At 38.9% G+C, this 18,452-nt stretch overlaps 1 pseudogene; it reads right to left on the reverse strand.

Moving 5' to 3' along the window:
- Positions 1–8,079: 8,079 nt before the first annotated feature.
- LOC148852264 (wall-associated receptor kinase 5 pseudogene) lies at positions 8,080–11,421 on the reverse strand (annotated as a pseudogene).
- Between the last annotated feature and the right edge of the window lie 7,031 nt (positions 11,422–18,452).

Here is an 18,452-nt window from a genome sequence, read left to right on the forward strand (position 1 = left end):
TGAATGGAGATCTTAGTGAAGATATCTACATGCAGCAGCCACAAGGCTTCATTGTTGTTGGTCAGGAACACATGGTATGTAAACTTAATAAATCCATATATGGACTTAAGCAAGCTTCTAGGAGTTGGAACATCCGTTTTGTCAAATCGTTTGACTTTGAGCAGAATCCAGATGAGCCCTGTGTTTACAGGAAGTCCAGTGGGGATAAGGTCACCTTCTTGGTGTTGTATGTGGACGATATCCTACTCATTGGGAATGATGTAGGAATGTGGACTTCGGTCAAGGTGTGGCTTTCACAGCGATTCTCCATGAAAGATTTTGGAGAAGCCTCCTATATACTGGGTCTTCGACTCTATAGAGATAGATCGAAGTGGATAATTGGATTATCCCAGGCTGCTTACATTGACAAAATTGTCAAAAGGTACAACATGGAGAACTCCAAGTAAGGAAACGTTCCTTTTGGGCACGGAGTCACTCTCTCCAAGAAAATGTCTCCCAAGACTTCTGAGGAGATTGAGGGCATGAAATATGTTCCCTATGCCTCAGCCGTAGGGAGCATCATGTATGCCATGTTGTGCACTCGCCCTCACATCGCTCAAGCGGTGAGTGTGGTAAGCAGGTTCCAGGCCAACCCAGGGCAAGAGCATTGGACTGTTGTGAATAACATACTCAAACACCTTCGAAGGACAAAAGAGTTTTGTCTGGTATGGATGGTAGTTCACTACAAATTCTAGGGTATACTGATGCCGATTTTCAGTCGGATCCAGATGATAGAAAGTCTACATCTGGGTATGTTTTCACGATAGGATCGTGTGCTGTTTGTTGGAAAAGTAGCAAACAGGGGTCCACGACAGACTCCACAACCGAAGCCAAGTACATTGCCGCAAGTGAAGCTGCCAAGGAAACCGTGTGGATGAAAAAGTTTGTTCACGAATTAGGAGTGGTTCCGTCCAGCACATCACCCATCCCATTATTATGTGACAACAATGGAGCGACCACTCAAGCTAAGGAGCCTCGAGCCTACTCAAAGTCAAAGCACAGCGAGAGGAAGTACCATGTATTGCGGAAGATTGTTGGTAGAGGGGACGTCCAGATTTAGAGGGTAGCATCAACGAATAATGTGGCAGACCCATTGACTAAGCCACTCACACAGAAAGTGTATGAGAAACATGTGGAAAGCATGGGACTCCAGTTTGTACTAGATTGGACCTAAGTGCAAGTGAGAGCCATTAGACAGTTTTGTATGCCCTTAGCTTCAATAAGTTTTGATGTACTTTTGACATTTTGTGTAAATGAATAAAGTGCTTGTTTGATTCATGTTGTGTGGTATTTTTCTGTGTAAGACCCTTAAACTGGACACTTAATGAGACTCGTGTTAATTTAGAATGTTCACAACCGTTGGATAAGTCTGGGGAGATTTATCCAACCAAGGCTGACACTAGTGTGCTGCCAAGTGTTGGGGTGGCCTGTCTCAACTGCTAGGGTGAGACCCAAAGCACTTGTAGTGTAGGATTACTTGAATCTTTGAATTGGACCAGATTTCCAGTATTGCCCTGGACCTTGGTGATTGATGGGCAAAACTGGAATGTTACATCTGACCCCTAGACTCGATTATGATACTGCACTAGGTGTCGGATTGGTCTGTCTTTGATATGGCAATCAGTGAGATCCTTAGCGAGGGTAAAAAACTGGGTATGTTGGGATAGTCTGAGAATTCATCTGAGTGGGTGATCATAGTGACAAAATCAGCCCCTTTGTCGGACAAAGGTAATGATCGGGAATGCACTCTCTTTGATGGAAACCAAACTGCCGGTAGTTGATTTCAATCATTGGAATTTTGTTTTGTCGGGCAAATGGTTTTAATTCCTGGGATCCATATGTGCAGAGAGTGCAACACTGTTCCTTGCAGCCGAGGGAGAGGTCCTCTCTTGTCGAACAGTGTTTGATCATTATGGGCTGAGAGATTAAGTGTAAGGCCATTTAGGGTTATACCTAATGGGCTAATCTTGCATCTGCCCACAGTCCCTGGGTTTTTATAAGATGGCTTGACCTAGGGACCACTTAGTGTAACTGTTGGGCACATAGAGTCCATGGGATGGGCTCAGGGGGTTCACTGGGCTCTCCAGTGAATTCGGTTAGGCTTTGTAACAAAGGCTGGGCCGAACCCATCTGGCTGATGTATAGATCAATGCTTGGGTCCCACGCCATACAAAGAAGCCCAACTGGGCAGCAGATTGGAAGCCTGTTGAGCACTTAATACATATTGGGCCTAAAGCTCATATCGAACTGGCTAATTTAATTACCCACTTAAAGGGGCGGATTTGAGATTAGGGCAAGCCAAAGGATTGGGTCTTGACCCTATCCATTCTTGGAGACCTAATTCAAATAAATATTTGAATCTGGTAACCTCTTGATGAGATTAGGAGTGGGCTGACCTAATCTGTAGATAGGATTAAGATAATTCTCTATCCAAATACAGATTTGGATTGGGATAACTCCTAATAGGATTAGGAGGTTTCTTAATCAGTAAGAAAGAGGAGAAACCCAAATCTTGAATTACAAGAATTCAAACCAAGGGTTTAGTAGAAAAATCCTCCTGCAATTTTGAGATAGGATCTCAGAAACCCTAGAGAGAAAAAAAGCAAACATGCCAACTTCATCTCTAGAGTTCTCCTCCAGCCGCCGCCATTCACTGCCTGGTTTGATCTCTCTGAGAGGGAAAGATCAAGAAGGTGTTCTTGATATCAGTCTTTGCTGAAAGGCTGATTGTGTATGGTGCTCTTCACTTCCATCGAATTCTTGTGAAGAATTTGGTTCGTAGGACGAACACTGCTGGTTCTGTTCCACTATCACTGCGTCATCTTTAGTGGGAGCAGATCTTGGGAGTATTCTTTGGGCATGAACTCCGACGTTGGGAGATACCAACTCTCTGTATCAGGTATAACCCTTCCCTTTCTCTTTGGTTCAGATCTGGTTCGGCTTTGGTTCGATTAGATCCTTGAATATTGCATTCTAAAATCATGGAATATAATTCCCAGTTGGTTCGATTAGATCCTTGAATATTCCGCTGCATTCTTGGCGTCCATACAAAGGATCTCTCCCTCCTTTCACTTAGTGAGATATATTTGACATGCAACTTTGTAACTATGGAGCTTGAAAGTTTGGAAGCAACAACAAAACAAGAAGTATGGGTAAAGGCAATAAAGGAAGAAATCAATATGATTGAGAAAAATAAGACATGGGAATTAGTGGGTCGTCCTCAAGACAAAGAAGTGATTGAAGTTAAGTGGGTCTTAGTTCAACCCTAATGGCTTAATACAAAAACACAAAGCAAGACTAGTCACTAAAGGCTATGCACAATTTCTTGGGACAGATTACAATGAAACCTTTGCTCAGTGGCACACTTAGACACTATAAGAACACTAGTAACATTAGCATCACAGAAGAAGTGGAAGATCTATCAAATTGATGTCAAGTCGGCATTTCTTAATGAAGTGCTCTAGGAAGAAATATATGTAGAGCAACCTCAAGGGTTTATAGTAAAAGGACGAGAAGACAAGGTACTAAGATTGAATAAAGCTCTCTATGGCCTCAAGCAAGCAGAGCGAGCATAGTACAATCAGATTGATAGTTATTTCATCAATCAAGGATTAGGAGTCAAAGTAAGCCTACTCTATACATCAAGACACAAGGTAAATCTAACACTCTCATTATTTCTCTATATGTAGATGATCTCATCTATACATGAAACGATGAGACAATGATCAAGGTGTTCAAAAAAGATATGATGAAGATATTTGAGATGAGTGATCTCGGATTAATGCACTACTTTATTGGCATCGAGATCAATCAAGAAAAATGTATCTTTATATCACAAAATAAATATATCAAGAACCTACTGAAGAAGTTCAAGATGCAAGGATGCAAGATGGTCGCTACACCAATCGTTACAAACGAGAGGTTCAAGAAAGAAGATAGTTCAAAGAAGGTTGATGCCTCAATCTACAGAAGTCTTATTGGGAGTTTACTCCTCATGTATGCAACAAGTCTACTCTCAAGGTTCATGCAAAGCCCAAGTCAAGCTCACTATGAAGCAGCAAAAAGGATACTAAGATACTTGGAGGGCACAAAATAATACTTCATTTGGTACAAATCCACCATCAAGACTAATTGGCTATACTAACAGTGATTGGGCAGGATCAGTGGATGACATGAAGAGTACCTCAAGCGATGCTTCTCACAAGGATCTGGAATATTCTCTTGGGTATCAAAGAAGCAAGACACATTAGCACAATCATCAGAAGAAGCTGAATACATAGTAGCGGCAGCAACAAGTCAAGCTATATAGCTAGGAAGAATACTTGAAGACATGGGTGAAAGGCAAAAGGAACCAACAATGATCTATTGTGACAACAAGTCTACTATAGCAATGGCAAAAAATCAGTATACCACAACAGAATGAAACACATTGCAATCAAGTACCACATTTTACGAGAGACAACTAGCAAAGGAGAAATTGAGCTCAAGCACTGCAACTCTGAAGAATAATTAGTAGAAAATTTCACAAAGGAATTACCGTGTTCAAAGTTTGAGTTGTTACAAGAGAAATTAGGAGTTGCAAGAAAGTGTATTAAGGAGGAGTGTTAAAAGAATAATCCACTTTCTAGAAGTTTTCCAGAAATTCAAATTTCTAGAACTAATTAGCAGGTATGACTAGAAATTAAATCTCCAAGCCTCTAGAAAATGTAAAGAAACTATGTAGAATGTCAGTTGGCTTTTGCTCCATTGACTTGGCTCCAATTTAAATAGGACTAAGCTTCTACATTTGTGGACAAGCCAATACAAGTTCCCATTTTTCCAACATCTTGAGCCTTTGCCATTTGCTACAACTCTATTTTACCTAGTTTACTCTCTCACATCCCAAGTTCTAACAACTCCACTCTCCTCCATATCCCAATAATTTGATATATAGTATTGGAATTCCCAAATAGGAGGTCAATAAATCAAAATAGGGTTGTTTGGGCTCTCCGGTCTTGGGGAGTTGAGTTAGAAGTCAATCATGTGTTGGGTTTTTGGCTTGGTGGAGTGAGATCGAGTCATGGGTCCCATTCTTTGAGAGATGCCACTATTGCTGCTACTGCTGCTGCTGTTGTGTTGTTGGAAACCCATGCCCTGAGGGTGGAATTATATTCGTTCCCCACCATTACAAGCCCTAGAGTTTTTAAGTTCAAACATATCAAATTCTCAACTAGGTGAAACAATGGAAAAAATGTCAATACTATATTTTGTGTAGGTTTTGTACTAAAACTCGTGCCCAACTTATACTGATTTAATCAAAGATATATTTCAATTGAGCCTCTTCTCCCTTGTATTTAAATTCAATATATTGAGTCTAGTGGTAGATGGTTAGTTGAGATTCAACATTTAAAAACCACCTTCCGAATATGATGGAGGGGGATGTAGTTGAGACTCAGAGAAAGGGAGAGCTGAAAATGGGATCCTATGTTTGGTTAACTACAAAGAGAGAAGGAGAGCGAAAGAGATAGGGGGGGGGTGTAACTCAAAATGCCTACTTAATGGAATTTGGGCATTTGGAGTCTGCTTCCACATTAATGTTAAATCTGAACTAGGAAAAATAACGTATTTTTGACTTTTGGCTTCATTGAGATGCCAACAGAGGGCAGTCCAACATTTAACCTCATCCACTTTTGCACTGACTAGCAAACTGCAGTGATCAAACAACACTTGAGGAAAACTTTGCACTCCCAATTGCCCTCCTCTAAGACACAAAATTTTGAGACAATCATTGAATACTTGAACTCTTGCAGCTCACTCCTAAAAACACCTAAACCCATTGTTAAAACAAAACATCTGATGTAGTTGATAGCAACATTCAAAATATCAATAAGTATCAGGTCGTACCACCGATACATATTGTAATGAGGCCTTTTGGATTCGCCCCTATAGGGGGTGTTTTGGGTCGGCGAGTCTTTTAAGGGGTAGACTAGCCTTATACCAGCCCCTTTGAACTAGATTCAGAAAAAAAAAAAAAGAAATTGATACAAGCCGATACGCCCTTTATATTTTATTTTCTCACCTATCCTACTCTCATACAAATCTCATTTATTTGCTTCATATTCAAATTTTATTTAATTGGTTAATTGTCATAAAATTATAATTTAAGCCTAAAAATTATAATTAATAAAACATTACTAAAATTATTAAAATATTAAATTTTACTAAGCTTTTATCTAGAAACTATTACAAATTAAGAAATTAATAAAAATTAGTAGTTCACAAATTAAAAATTCAAGTGTGTTGAATTATATTTAAAATAATTAATATTAATAAGACAATTAAAAATAATTTTTTTGAAGCTAAATGTAAAATTTTGTTAAAATGAAAAAAGAAAAGGGGAAAGTAAAAATAATAGGATGAGTAATAATAATAATAATAATGATTATAATAATAACTATAAAATTTATTAAAAGTAATAAAATAAACCATTTGCATTCCAAATAAAAATTATAAAATTTAATTAAAAAATAAATCTAAAAATAGCATGATTAGAAATTTCACAAGGCTCCTTCTACATAGGGATAATAGTTTATAATTTAGCCCAACCTAGCTAGACCTATAAATTTTTATGCTCAAGCAATTCTTTTCGTTTGAGCTTGGTCTAGCATAGATTTCCACCTAGCTCACATATATTGTAGGTAGTAGTGCTTTAAATTTATCAAATTTAGATCAGATCTTAGTGGTCCCACATCCGCATTCAATTATGAAATCTCTATCTCCACATCTACATCTAATTATTATGTTAGATTTGGAATCAAATACAAATTTAGTCTACAACCATATTATTGTGTTTAAAATGACAAAAAAGTTTTAAAATGTTAATTATTTTAAAGTGTATATGTATAATAAATGTATATAAATATAAAAATTTATCAATTATAAATTTATATAATTCTACATAATATCTTTATGTATACATAATTATACTACATATATACATAAAATAATAATTTTTGTTGGACTTGGATTTTAGGCAGACCGAACGATGTTAAATCCACATTTGATCCAATTATTAATTACATACTAGTTCTAACATCCAAATCCAGGATTTTTAGATTTAGAGTCAAATCAAGTATCAGACTTTTGGAGTCTATTGATGGCCCTAGTAGGTAGGCCCAAGCTAAGCAACCCCTAAGCTCAACTTGGAAGTTATATATGATGTTCAAAATATTGATACAGGGCGATATGTCGATAGTGTGTATCCACTGTATCGGAACTCTTTTTTTTTGTTATTTTATTTTTTTTTCAAATATGGTTCAAAGGGGCTGGTTTAAGGCCAATCTATCTCCTGAAACACTTGTCGACCCAACCTTGATATGATATGTATCAGTCAATACAGCCTGATATGTATCAATATTTTGAACCTTAGTTATATACATATATATTTAGATAACAAGTTTCATATAAATATATAGATTAGAAATTATATATATTTTTATAATAAACTAAAATTACATAGAAATTTTAATTTGTAAAAGAATCATAGCTTAGTTAACATAGGCAATCCGATACCTATCCCAAGCCTAAACAAACATTATTATGCTTGGGGGTGTGGGCTAGGCTGGGCTAGGAAACCTTAAAAACTATTAATACACTATAATGATTTGGCCTGAGATCTTTTATGTTTTTTTGGTTCATTAGGCTATACAATGTGGGTAGCCCATCCCCATAGTCATTCAGCTTCAATCTTAATAATTTTTATCTAAATAGTAAGAAAACCCAAAAATAATGCATGCATGGTTTGCACTCGGTTTGGTTCAGTCTAATTACAAATGTCACATTGCTCTTATGGGTGCAAGTTGGGGGAAGGGTTAAGTTGAGGATCAACCAGAGCCCAACCCAAAGTCTTAAAACTTGAGCTCAGGCTTGGATTAATTTAATTATAACTAAAAATGGTAATATATAGATTAATTTAATTATGACTACAACCAAATTTTATATATTTAATAATATTTAAGTAACATTTACAAAAAACAAATTGGTTTTGTTCTTCAACAAATTTTATAGATTCTCGTTCATCATTGAAATGAAATAAGCAGCTAGATTTTTTTGTTCTTCCGATCTTTCAAAACAAATTGGTTTTTCCCCTGTTATAAGCTCCACAAGTACCACTCCAAAGCTATAAACATCACTTTTCCCTGTTAGTTTACTGGTGTGGAAATACTCTGGGTCCAAATATCCAAAGGTCCCTCGGACTAAGGTGGTTATTTGAGTTTGATCCATAGGAAATAGCCTTGAAGCTCCAAAATCAGAGACTTTTGCTGTAAAACTATCATCCAATAGTATATTTGCAGATTTGATATCTCTATGGATGATTGGTACAGAAGTTGCAGAGTGTAGATAGGCCAATGCACTAGAGGTTTCTGTTGCAATCCTCAATCGATCATCCCATGAAAGCACAGAGATTCTGTTTTTATGAATGTGCTGAGAAAGAGTTCCATTGGACACGTATTCATAAACTAGTAGAGGAACTTCAGTCTCTAAACAACATCCCAATAGCTTGACTATATTTCGATGGTTAATTTGTGTAAGAATAATAACTTCATTTATAAATTGCTCAGTTTGGCTCTTATCCACTATTTTGGATTTCTTAATGGCAACTATTCGATGATCAGGTAGAATGCCTTTATATACTGTACCTTGACCTCCTTGACCAAGAATGCAACTCTCATTGTAATTAATGGCAACTATTCTTTTCCTTAAAATCAAGTAGAACAATGAACTACAGATGATTAAAAATGGCAATTACTTACTCAACTAATGAAAAAAAATGGCAATTAGCTAGTTGACAAAGAGTCAACTAGAATAAGAGTCAATTAATGAAAAGTGCAACCACTTCCATCTCTTCTCCCATCGACATAACTACCCCTTGGACAAGAACAGTAGTAAGATCCTTTTGTATTAGTACAGATGGCTACACAAAGATTGCTTTTTGGATCCTCACACTCATTTACATCTGCCCATGAATAAAATAAATAAATAAATAAAGCATTAGCTCAAAATTACATGTGCAGCCCGAATTGATTTACAACCTTTCAACCAAAACTAAAGAGCCCTGTATGTTCCTTTTTTGACCCATTACTTTATTCATGGTGGCAAGTTTCATCCCAAGAAGTCCTCGTATAATAGAGTTTTGATATTTTTAAACTGAAAAAGTAAAATAAAATAAAATATTGCATGGCTATTGGCTAGATTAAATTCACATCTCCGCCCCACAGCATATCCCCACTGTGTGTTAAGAATATCTCCTGATGATAGTATCAGTCCTGATGATGTCATCATTGGGAGATGTTTCCAATACAAAGTGGGGATGTGCTGTGGGGCGTTTTGGGTTGGAGATGTGATCTCGGCTAGATTCTTATACTAAATTGATTTTAGGATTAATTGAAAATCCTTATTGGGCCAATGGAAGTGAGGGTTGGTCTCCTCCCCCACAAGGGACTGCCCCACAATGCCCCACAGCACATCCCCATTGTGTATTGGGAACATCTCCCGATGATCATCGGTTCTGATACTATCATCGGGAGATTTTCCCAATACATGGCGGGACTGTACTGTGGGGCATTGTGGGGTGGCCTCTTGTGGGGAGGAGATGTGAACTCATAATCTGTTCTAGGAGCCGGAAAATCAGTATCCCTTTGCATAAGAATGCTGTTGATTCGTGGTATAGTTTATGGGATGAGAGCAGCATTTCTGTGCTTCTGGCGGCTCTAGTGAAGATAAGACTAGTGATCCTTCTTCCCATATCAATGTCAGTGTAAGTAATGGCAAAAAGTAATTGAAGAAGCTCTTTCAGAGATTTCTTTGTAGTTATTTGTGCAAAGAAAGATGAGAAGAGAGGTTCTTTATACCTCTAGACAAGGTTTTTAAAACCGATTTGGAGAACAAACCCTAACTGGTTCTTAGGTTAAACTGTCTGACCGTCTGAATCAAATGGTTGGTCCATCCTCACGAAAAAATAAAAATATTTAAAAAATAAAATAAAAAAATAAAAAAATGTTAATCCATTGAATGGTTTGAACGGTTCAACTGCCCAGGTCAGCGGTTTGTTGACCAAATCAACGTTTTTTGCAAATGTCTGGTTTTAGAAAAAAACAGAACAAATCACCTGACTAGTTCCCAGTTTTTCCGGTCCGACCGTCTGGTCCAGTCCGATTTTGAAAACTATGATTCTAGAGACCGGGACAGAGGAACTGCTCCTCACAGAGCACGCCTCACACCGACCACACAGCATGTTTTAACCGTGCATTGGGAACACCATACCTTGGGTGCTATGCTTTTGCTTTTGTTTCTAGCTATTTAAGTGCTATGCTTTTACTTATAGCAGTTTTGGTGGAAACCAAATCAGCCCCCCACAACATCCCACAGCACATCCCGCCGTGTATTGGGAATATCTCCCAATGATGATATCATCCTTCTTGGTATTATTATTGGGAGATGTTTCTGATACACCGGAGATATGCTGTGCGAAGTTGTAGAGGCAGTTTAGTGGGGGCTGATTTGAACTTTTGGTTGGCTTTTCTGGGCGGGCTGTACTTATTTTTCACTGCTCCCTCTTTATAAATTTTACATATTAATTAGCAATAAAAAAATTAATAAGGAACCCTTTTCCTAGTTAAATTTATATTGTAAAGCATAACACGTTAGAAGTGAAATCATACCTTGGCACCCATTGGAAAGATAAGGATTCCCTTGATAACCGTCCACACAATAGCAAAGATATCCAGGGCCATTTGTAGAGTTAGAACAGTAGGTATTCTCCCCACAAGCATTATCGGCCTTGTCACTTTGTGCTTCCTCACAAGTCTTATTCCTAATTGCCCAGTTGAGAACTATCGGAACTCTCACCCCAACATTTACAAGATATTCCTTCTCATTTCTTAAATTCCATAGGTAGGGTGCATTTGAAGTGAACCAGCTTTGGTCAGAGAGAAAAGCGTAGCTGCATTTGCTGATATTCCAAGTGTAGGCATAGTTGGTTCTGTTGTCATACATTTGAAGCTTCAGAAAAAACGTATCAAGATGATTTGGTATTGCAGTTTGACAACAGCCAATGCCACTACAAGATAGGTCCGTCAATTGCATGCCATATGGACAGAATGAAATGCATCCACTCTGGAACTTCTCAGCATAGAAATCAGACATGATGCCTAGTGTGTTACATCCGATAGCCGTGAATCTGTTTCTGGTGTTGGAGAATCTGTATGCGTTTGGCAATTGGATGTTTAGACTGTATTCCTTTAACCTTCCGCTATTTTCCTCATAACAACGGATAGCAGCCAGCATGCACAAGGTAAGTTGGCCTTGTAGAGATATATTCAAAATGAATCTCTCAGCATCCATGAAAAAATTATGGCCATACAATTCCAGTTGGGGAGGGTCAGTGGCATTGTTGCAGAACAACTTAAATTCATCTCTGAAACAGGATGGATCTTCTCCCACCAGACCAAATGGGTAAGGGATGCTAATATTCCCACATTTGTTTTGGCAGCCAGGTTTTGTCCAGAAGGATGTCGATGCTGTTATTGTCAATATTATAGATCACCGTTATTCGATGTAGTAAGATGCAGTGAAGCAACATTTCAAATAGGAGAAGAATGTAAAAGAAACTTGTTCAAAGAAATAGAAAAAAAAAAGAAGAAAATTGGATGATAATTCACTAATATGAGAAGACTTGTAATACGAGGCAATAAGAATGGAGGTTCATGTTATGGTCACACCAGCCGACAGCGCACTGCGGCGCAGACATAGGCGCAGCACGCACCGCCAGGCAGCAGCGTGCACCGCACGATAGCATGCATCGCGCACATGCCTGGCACCACACGGCAGCGGCACCATGAGCCGTGCGCACGCACTGCGCGGCAGCAGCGCTGTGCACACGCACCACGCGGCAGCGACACCATGAACCGCGCGCATGCACCTGGTAGCAGCAGCAGAGTGGGGTCCACACGACAGCTCATAGGGGTAGGCCCACCCTTATCTGGACACGTCAAGCCAACTCGCCGCCAGCTTATCTTATCCCTTATCCCTTATCTTATCTTTATCTTATCTTAAGTAAGAGTGAGTTACCATTAGGAGTATGTAACTAGGAGTTTGAGTTCAAGTTGGATAGGCGCAGCACGCACCGCCAGGCAGCAGCGTGCACCGCACGATAGCATGCATCGCGCACATGCCTGGCACCACACGGCAGCGGCACCATGAGCCGTGCGCACGCACTGCGCGGCAGCAACGCTGCGCACACGCACCGCGCGGCAGCGACACCATGAGCCGCGCGCATGCACCTGGTAGCAGCAGCAGAGTGGGGTCCACACGACAGCTCATAGGGGTAGGCCCACCCTTATCTGGACACGTCAAGCCAACTCGCCGCCAGCTTATCTTATCCCTTATCCCTTATCTTATCTTTATCTTATCTTAAGTAAGAGTGAGTTACCATTAGGAGTATGTAACTAGGAGTTTGAGTTCAAGTTGGATAGGCGCAGCACGCACCGCCAGGCAGCAGCATGCACCGCACGATAGCATGCATCGCGCACATGCCTGGCACCACACGGCAGCGGCACCATGAGCCGTGCGCACGCACTGCGCGGCAGCAGCACTGCGCACACGCACCGCGCGGCAACGACACCATGAGCCGCGCGCATGCACCTGGTAGCAGCAGCAGAGTGGGGTCCACACAATAGCTCATAGGGGTAGGCCCACCCTTATCTGGACACGTCAAGCCAACTCGCCGCCAGCTTATCTTATCCCTTATCCCTTATCTTATCTTTATCTTATCTTAAGTAAGAGTGAGTTACCATTAGGAGTATGTAACTAGGAGTTTGAGTTCAAGTTGGAGTTTGAGTTTAATTGGAATTTCCTTCTATAATCTCCTATTTAAGGAGCTACGAATTGAAATATAGGGATTCAGTTTTTCGCAGTCAAGAAGGAGAGTAAGGAGAGTTCGGGTGATCTCTTAGACAAATCACCCCAAGGGAGAGTTCGGGTGATCTCTTGGACAAATCACCCTAAGGGAGAGTTCGGGTGATCTCTTTTGACAAATCACCCGTGACGCGATCCTACGCTCGGGCCCATAACAGTTCACTCACCTAAAAAGAAAATTCTCTCATTTCTCTAGAAAAGCTAAAGGCTTCTCAAAACAAAAGAAAGAACTTCATCCTCTAATTTGAGATCACAAGGTTTTATATAGAAAACAAAAACTAGCAATTGGAGCATTTAATGTAAGATTAACCCTTCAAGCATTTACTAAACCTAGCCCAAAGAAACCCACTAACAAACTAACCATTAGAAGTCCACTAAAGAAACCCACTAACCATTAATAAGTTTAAATGCAAGCCCACTTGTTTCCTCTTTTAAAACGGTATGGTGCTTCTCAGGAAATGGACTTGAGTTGCATCCAAATACAAAGTATTTCCTAATTTAAAATAAATACAGTACCTACTGCTCCCTGCCTCAACTTGAGACAGATAGCGGTCAGATTCACCCTGACCCGCACCCAACCCAACACTAAATCAAGACACCCAACAATACCCAACCAACCCAATGGGGTTGGGTCAAGGAAGGCTCTCCGTTTAAGCCGACCCAATGACATTATTCCTGGATCAAATTTAAATTAGGCAATATTTGCTATTAAAATATAAAGCAAATCTTGTAAACTCATACCTTGGCATCCCTGGGGGAGATAAGGATTCCCAAGGTAACCTTCCATACAGTGGCAAATGTATCTAGAACCATTGTCGGAGTTCGAGCAGTAGGTGTTGTTCCCACATGCATAACTGGCAGTTCCTTGCAGCTGACCAGTCGAACACTGGAAATACAAAATAAGCCCTCTTGAAAACCTTCCTTTGAATAAATTGATAACTTGGATGTTCTAATATCATTTAATAAATAATCTAGTTATAAAAGATCAGGTGTTGGATTGAGTAGACTGTAATAACTTGAATGGCTAATTGATCCGATTATGCTATCTTTTCTATTTAAACAGTACTGAATCAAAAGAGATCTTTATAACTGAATTCCTACCTTTGCATCCATCAGGGAGATAAGGATTCCCTTGATAACCTTGCATACAATGACAAAGATATCCAGGGCCATTTGTGGAGTTAGTGCAGTAGATGTTACTCCCACAAGCATAGCCAAATCATTTGGCTTTGTGCTTCCTCGCAAGTACTCTCATTTCGAATTGCCCAATCAAGTACCATCGAAGTTCTGAACCCAGTTTGTATAAGGTATTCCACGTTATTTCTTATGTTCCAGGGAGGTAACATTTGTGAGGTGAACCAATCCTGATCTGACAGAATGGCATACGCGCATCTACTGATATTCCTTGTGTTGGTGAAGTTGCCATAACTTCCTATATGTATGACTAAAGAACTCAGATCCTTGGGTATCGTGGTTTGGCAGCATCCAAGGCCAGAACAAGATGACCCCGTAATTGTGGTATCGTTCAAGCATGATGAAGTGCACTCGACATAGTAGACCTCCTTGTTGAAGTCGTACAAAATGCCATACATATCGCAACCAATACCAGTGAATCTGTTTCTGGTGTTGGATACCCGGCAGGTATTTGACAGTCTAAGAGATATGTCATATCCATTCAAGCTTTGGTTCCCTCCCATGTAACATTTGACAGCTGCCCAAATGGAGGTTGTAAGCTGACCTTGCAACGATATGTTCAGAATGGGTAGGCCGCCCTTGGTCCGTAAGGGAAAGTCACTAGAAGTGTTGCAGATCAACTTAAAATCTCCATTGACGAAACAGTTTGGATCATCTCCAATGCCAAAAGGGTAGGGGATGCTAGTGTTCCCGCATAGCTCTGGGCAGTCAGGCTTTGTGTGAGACAATGTCGATGCTGCTGCCTCTGCCTTCATTACCAACATCCCTATTGAGATGAGATAAAGCAACATGGGCCAAAGCATTTCCTTCTTACTGTTCGTCAACAAGATCATCGTTTTGTTCCTGCACGAAAGAGGAAAATAAAGCTTCTGGTTTAATTACTGGACCTCGCAATATGGACATAGGAACGGGCCGGACTGTAATAGGCACCTTAGGTAAGCACAATGAATGAACACGTAATAGCTGTGTCACACATATCCCCACTTAATGCGCTTTCATCCAAACGTTTTTGCTCTGTTAGGCGTTAGACATAAATTATTCATTATTTTATTATTTTTGTTAAAATAATTAAAATAATAAATAATAAAAAAAGAAAATATAAATGAATCCCAAATCCCAATAGTTTATATTTTTCTTTTTTATTATTTTTATTTTTAATTATTTTAACAAAAATAATAAAATAAGGAACAAAAACATTTGGATGAAGGTGAATTAACTGATAAATGTGTCACACAACTATTATGTATTTATTCATTGTACTTATCTAAAGTGCCTACTACATCTCGACCCCGAGATGATGGATTTAGATCACAATAGCCTTAATACGTGCAACAGCTACATGCAAAATTTAGTAGTTTTGGAAAAGGTAGTAATTGTCATGGACATTTTTCGCCGGGAGGGTGGTACGACACGCAAACCAATACAGCATGGCCACCTCTAGGTAAAAGTAGAGGATGGAGTGTGCGGCGAATGGCGGCTTTGGTTTTGGTGCGATGCTGACCGTTGATAAGATCAACAGTTATGATTCGATCGGGTGTGGTCAAGAGGCACAATTCAAAGTTAACAGTCATTAACTGTTAACTACTTTTTAAATAGTGTTCAAGGTGTCTTCTCTGAACCAGCACCTACTTTTTCTTCATACCTTTTCATAAACTATTTAAGGAGCATGAATCAGACTTAAAAAATACACATTTTTGAAATCCACTTTCTCTCTCTCTCAATCCGGTCTGCTATAGTCTCACAGAAGGTTTCTTCGGAGATTCTTCAACTTTGTTGGTTGCAGATTCTCGCCCAAGGTTTTGTTGTATCCTGGGAACGGATTTACCTGTAACCCAACAGCAAACTCAGTGAAACTGAGTGGGGACAAATAACGTTCTAAAGATAGTATCTCCAAAGTTACAGTAACCCCATTTTCCTACATCTATTAACTAGCTTTTATAAACAAAACTGCACTGCATGAAATGTATTAAAAAGCTGCAATGATTTCAAATACACGATCATTAGTTATTTGATTCAAAAATGCATTATATGGTTTCAGTACCAACCATTAACGAACAAAGAAAACTTTAATTAAGCCCATAAAGCTAGACCAGTCAACAAGATATGCAGGCTATTTTCATCATTAATATAAATACTATGATCATGTAGATACCTACCTATTCAAATTTAAAATTATGTATCCAAACAGGGAAAAAGAGTTGTTTGCTCCTAGAGAATGCATGCCACGTATATACGAGCCTAAGAAACACATTGTTTGAGAAACCCTTCTAACTTTCAAGAAACATCCACATGCTGGAAGCTTAAAGTCTGGATATGGAAAACTGAAACACAGATCAACAACAAATTAAACTAAACTGCAGGCCAGGGCTTCTTTTAGGCTTCTTTTCTTATAGGGTTTTCGAAGAGCTCTCATATCTAATAGTGATTCGATGTAGCAAATAAATAAATAATATATATTAGTGCTTCTAAGTTCGATGAAGGTGAATCGCTTGGATGGTCCAGATCAGCGTTTGGATTTTGAAAATTTTATCCTTGTCAACAATTAGATATTAGGACAGTTATTGAACAGTCCCAAACAATGTATTGAATGTTGATGGATATACGGAAACAATGTATTCAAGCTTTGGTTCCCTCCCATGTAACATTTGACAGCTGCCCAAATGGAGGTTGTAAGCTGACCTTGCAACGATATGTTCAGAATGGGTAGGCCGCCCTTGGTCCGTAAGGGAAAGTCACTAGAAGTGTTGCAGATCAACTTAAAATCTCCATTGACGAAACAGTTTGGATCATCTCCAATGCCAAAAGGGTAGGGGATGCTAGTGTTCCCGCATAGCTCTGGGCAGTCAGGCTTTGTGTGAGACAATGTCGATGCTGCTGCCTCTGCCTTCATTACCAACATCCCTATTGAGATGAGATAAAGCAGCATGGGCCGAAGCATTTCCTTCTTACTGTTCGTCAACAAGATCATCGTTTTGTTCCTGCACGAAAGAGGAAAATAAAGCTTCTGGTTTAATTACTGGACCTCGCAATATGGACATAGGAACGGGCCGGACTGTATCCACCCATCCAAAACCCATATTGCAAGCAATATAAATATATAATATGCCTGGCTCATTTGTTTAATTACCAAGGTATCCTTTTCAGATGTGCGAGAAGGCCCATAGGATAGGAATGGGTCTGTTCAAGAGTTATTGCTTAATTTTATGACAAATTCAAAGGCCCATAGTATAATGTTTTCTTGGACATGGGGCCGTGGCTTTAAAACTCCTTGAGGTACATAGGTGTGCAAATTGGTTAAATTTGGATCACCTCTGATCGGATTTTTCGATTGTATCGGATTTATATTACCCACTATTCAATCTGATGTGTTATATATTTATAAATATATCATTTATATTGTATTTTTATAAATTTGTTATATTATTTATTCTTTTTATAAAAAATATGTGTATATATATAAACATGATTTTTATAAAATGTAGTTACCAATTAATGACTATTAATTTTGAATAGTGCCTCTTAATCTCATCACCGTTGAAACATCAAAAGTCAAAACCGCTCTTCTCAAACCATACGAGGTATGAGCAAAGTGTATCTTTAAAGTGTCTCATTGGCTGCACACACGTATGCACATGCGTGCGCACGTGTTGCATGATAGTAAGCCTCTATACTCTCCTCTTATATTTCTAACAAGTGAAAATAAGCTCATATTTAAAAACTCAAAATAAATTTAATAATTTTTTAATGTATGATAAATTGAAAACTGATTTTAATAAGAGAAAAAACGGGACAAAAAAGAGAATTGATGATATATAGATTCAAGCTTTTGACACCCACATTTATGAGGTCTACTATTTTAGCAAGGCTATCAAGTCCTAGTTTTGGCTCCATTAATCTGGAATCGTCAATGTTAATAAATCCCAATTGTTAATTAGATTCCCACTGTTTACTAACCATCTCACCCTTTGCAGAAGAACTTCTCACCCAATAAGATCACTCCTCTAGTCCTAAGGGCCTATGGTAGGCAAGGAGTCCCTAAGGATTTTCCATGCCAATTTTGATAACAAACCTAAATTGAAAGAGTAAAGGTCCATAAAACTTATTCCACCTTCAGCTTTTCTTTGAGAAGTCTTATCCCAACTAACCGATTTTACAATTCCCCACTACCTCTCCACTAAAAGGCTCTATGCTTCTTAACCAAATCTATGCATAAAGATTTTACTGAAAGGAAGTAGAACATAGTATAAGTAGAAATGACATTAAGA

The sequence above is a fragment of the Nelumbo lutea genome, chromosome 5 (genome assembly GCF_056320005.1).
Source record: "Nelumbo lutea isolate HS-2025 chromosome 5, American lotus-T2T, whole genome shotgun sequence".
NCBI classification, from domain to species: domain Eukaryota; kingdom Viridiplantae; phylum Streptophyta; class Magnoliopsida; order Proteales; family Nelumbonaceae; genus Nelumbo; species Nelumbo lutea.